The sequence below is a fragment of the Microtus ochrogaster genome, chromosome 26 (genome assembly GCF_000317375.1).
Source record: "Microtus ochrogaster isolate Prairie Vole_2 chromosome 26, MicOch1.0, whole genome shotgun sequence".
In the NCBI taxonomy this organism is placed as follows: Eukaryota; Metazoa; Chordata; class Mammalia; order Rodentia; family Cricetidae; genus Microtus; species Microtus ochrogaster.
In genome coordinates, this window is record NC_022025.1 from 10,487,928 (window position 1) to 10,492,611 (window position 4,684).

The window sequence follows — 4,684 nt, forward strand, 5'->3', positions numbered from 1 at the left end:
GAATGCAGATGTTAATATCCTCTTAGAAGAAATATTTTAATTAACTTGATCTATCTATTCTTTAGTTTTATTTAATGAATATATATCAAAATATCACACTGTAATTCACAAGTGTATACAAATATTTTAACTTTTTAAAGAACCAGTGTATAAAATAAATAGCCTATATGAGTTTGATTAAGAAGAGAGAAGTGTAGATGATTTTTTCTGTTGATTTATATATTCAACTTTATTGAATACATTGACTAGTTCCAACAAGATGCTGAGGTCTTTAGGCTTTTGATATGTGAGACTGTATAATATATTAATTGGGATAATTTTACTTTTTTCTGATTTGGATGCCTTTTATCTCTTACCTGGTCTCTCTTTTTCCAGAGGTTACCAGAACTATCTTGACAAAGTAGTTAATAGATTGACATCTTTGCCATTACTAGGTCTTAGAAGAATATTTTCAGGCTTTTCATCATTTGACTATGATGTTAACTGTGGGATTGTCAAAACTGGCTTTTATGTGTTTGAAGATTTTTTTTTCTGTAAGTCTTTACTTAAAAAACAATGTTAAATTTTGTCAAATACAATTATATAGGTTTATCTGGTAGTGTAGCATATCATGTTGACTGATTTGCTTTTGCATCCAAGGAAAATGCAAATTGTTCATGCTATATGATATTCGAGATGTGTTCGATTTTGCTCTTAGCATTTTATTGGGAACGCATGGTCTCAAGGTCATCAATGCGATTGGTCTTGTGGTGTCTGTCTGGCTTTGGTATCAGAGTAACTCTAGCTCCACAAGAGTTTGGAAACCTTCCTTCCACTCTATTTTACTATATACTATGTGTGAAGCAGAGTATGTGGTTTTAGATGCTATGTTCCAGTCTAAGGTTTTGAAGCGTTAATTCAATAAATCTTACCCCAGTGGATCAGATTCCACGAGTATCAACATGTTGGAGAGGAACAAACTGAAGACAAGACGATTAATCTATTTCCCAGTATCACAAATCTAGGAGGAGATGTAGCTTTGAATGCAAGTACTTTGGATCAGATTGTTCTGATGTTTGCAAAAAAGATAATAAATATACGTCAATCCTAGTAACTTAGACACGCCAGTACAACTTCATGTGGTGTAAGGAGCATGCATCCTAGCTTAGTTATAGATAAAATTACACGGGCTGGCTACCATAAGCGAGTTGAACCTTGATTACTGAGGAAACTGAGATTCTACAACAACGTCCAGTTCTACTCATCTCCCCCTCCCCCACCGCCTGGCCCTTTTTACCGAGTATCAGAATTCTGCTATCTCTGAGGGTTTTGAATAAAGTTTATTGTTTGTAATCTTTTCCATTATTTCAAACAACTTTCATTGGCAGGCATTTGAGTCTAAATAATACCATCCAAATCAGATTTACTTCAGAGTTTTAGTTTTGGTGATAGCTTTTGGTAACAGTTTTGGTGATATGTGAAGTTACTATAGTAATGCAGCGTCTTTACGAAATCTAGCAGAGGAAAGATGTGGTAGAATACACTGCCAGAGCAGCTCTTATGGAGACAGTTATGCCTATTGATGTCAGCACGATACAAAAAGGATGCAGTCAAATGATCTGGAAAACAAGTTTGAAAATCATTTAACAAACAAACAAAGTAACTAACTAATTAAATTATTTTCCTGGAAGAGGCTTTCGGAGAACTGAAATGTCAAATACCATAGTAAACAGGATTAGTTGAGGTCAGATTTTGAAAATGGCTTCTAAAGATTACTGGAGACATTCTCCAAGCCCATATTTTTCCTGTCTGGTACCCAAAGTGGAGCTCTTTCTACTACTTCCTTCCTCAAACAGTAGAAAATGCTGGTCTTTCATCTTGAAAGAGGAGAAAAGCAAAGGGTGGATGAGACTAGATCTTATGTGGGTACTCGCTGAGGCATTAATGTGGAAGTGAACTGTATGCGCTTTCTGAAAAACCTGTCAAGAGATTTTGGCGCTATGTGCCCCTTAGGCAGCACTGGAAGAGTAGCAATAGAGGAAATGTCACAATCTCACAATCCTAGCTACCTGCATTTAAGCTTTTGAGGGCAAGCACTTGTTAAAGAAAATTCGTATTGTATTATTTGTGTGCATTCGAGTGCATGGTGCATGCGGAGGCTCGGAGGACAACGTGGAGGATTCGGTCGCCTTCTTCCACTGTGTGGGTTCAAGAAATTAAACTCAATTGCTCAGAACATTTGCCCACTGAGTCCTCCCACAGGCCTGATCATTTTCCTAGCCTATGTAATGAGACTTATCTAGGTTCTGGAAAGAATGACATACATTTTCTCTTCTACTCTTAGTACTTCAATCATTTTTTTTTTTGGCCAGCACCCCTGCTCACCATTGTCACAGGCCTTTACCAACCAAACTTGTCATATCAAGTTATAATCAATCTAGGCACATCCTTGCATATTAACGCTGGACAAGGCAACGCAGTAGGAGGTAAGGATCCCCAGAGCAGGCAAAATAGTAAGAAACACTCTTGCTCCCACTGTTAGTAGCCCAACAGGGACACCAACTTACACAACCATTATATACATGCAGAGTTGAAATCCCTGGGAGGTCTGCCCATTTCTGAAGGGAAAGGAGGAGGAGTGGATCTTGGGGAGAGGGGATGTGGTGGGGTAGGGACTGGGAGGAGAGGAGGGAGGGAAGGTGTGGGGGAGACATAATGTATGAGTGTGTGCATATATATTTACCAAAAAGTAGAAAAATAAAATAAAATAAAAAGATCTCCCATAGGATGGAGGCAGCAGCTAACCACCACGCCTCCTTTCTAAAGGACTGTTTTCTTCCTTGGCTTCCGTGGCCATTCTATCTAGCATTCCTTTCGGTCTCTGTCAGAATACTTCCTCTTCCAGCCCATCGTTAAAGTCAGTGCTCCTCAGATTTCTGTTTAGACTACTTTATAATTTTACTGATTCTCATGCCTTGGGTAATGTCATTCCAATCCATGGCTTTAGTTACCTCTCTCCAATGAATGAGTCATGTGAACATGGCTGTTTTTCCCTCTACTTCCCTCCTTTCCACTCCCTTCTTCTCACAAATTCTCCATGCCTTAGAAATATCATCTCTTCGAAGGCAAGCTACATTATTCATTTCCAGTTATTTTACTTCCAAAATGGCTATGTAAGTAATTAGCATATTGGTCTATCCATACGTTTACCCAAGGTTCTACTTTGAAAAAGATCTCTATAAATCTTAATTCAATTCCCTTGGTATTTCTTTAACTGAATTTACCTCAGTTTTGCACCTCACTGTCATAGCTTGCTGGTGTTTTACATTACTCATTGAAACATCGTCCAGTTATCTACAGTCAAATATTTCTAAAATCTTATCCATGATGTCAATCTCTTTTTGAAAATCCTGTTTCTCCATATTGCCCTCAGAAAGTCCAGCAGCCATTAGCCTCCAGCTTGGAGCCTTCCCTGTTAATCCACTTTTCCTGCTGCCAGCCCAGCCAGCTCTACTCCGTCACCAGTTTGCCTTTTACAGCACAAGAGCTTGACTTGGCTACGTCATCACTCTGTGCTCTGTGAACTTCCTAGGATTTTAATTCCTCCCAGAACTGACCCTGATTTGATTTCATCCATAACTATGTTTTTTGTACTTCTTGGCTTTTCCCATTGCTTGGTCCCATAGGTTTCCATCCTGCCTTTGTCACAGGAGGTAACAGTATATTGCTATGTCCTCTTCCTTTGTTTGCTTGCCCAAGAAATGAACACTATTTGGACTGATCTTCCTCACCACAGGGTAAGTGAAAGATTCATTCACTTTTAACGGTAAGAAAGGAAAAACACAGGATAGGCAGTTGTATAAACATACCAAACTAATTATTTGCCCTGTCACACTTCTTAGGTCTTTTTCTACTTCTACAGTTATATTAACTTGCTTTTATTTGAAAGAAAAAAACTTAGGTTTTTTATCAAACAAAATTACCAAGTTCAGCCTCAAGGTAAAAAATGAAAACAAATAATTCTCACTCATAATTCACTTGACGGCTAGAATCAAATTTAATATAGCAGTTTTACTATAGATCAATGATAAAGTTAAAATTTGAGCCTTTAAAACCACCAAGGAGCAATATTATATAAATGTCTTTTTAAGGTAAAGTTGAAAGAGGGAAATCAATAAATAAATGTTCACTGTTAATTCCCATTAAGTTCAATAACATGATGCTTTTGTTCAAATGAGGGAATACTTATTTGTATAAAATTGCTATATTACAATATGAAAATCGTATCTTTTCATTTCAGGTTGGCATGGTTAATAATGGCTGTTAAATCACAAATGTCCAGTTTTTAAGTATTTGTTAATCAATCTTGTTGAAAGCATGCAATACAATTCCATAGAATACAGGCAGATAGGTAGCAAGCCACAGCTTACTATCTCACATGGCTGTCATTTTGTTCATGGCAGGAGCAGCTAAAATTCCAGCAAAAAATATTTATATAGCATTCACTTTAGTTTTCAAATTGCATAATAAGATCTAGATTTAGCCATCATACATAAAAATGTTTTAGAGAATAACCTTAATAACTATTTATGTGGATTATTTTCTGTTTCATTATGGCCTAGCATAGGTAAGCTATTTATTGCCTCTCCAGAGCTTATCTATCTATCTATCTATCTATCTATCTATCTATCTATCTATCTATCTA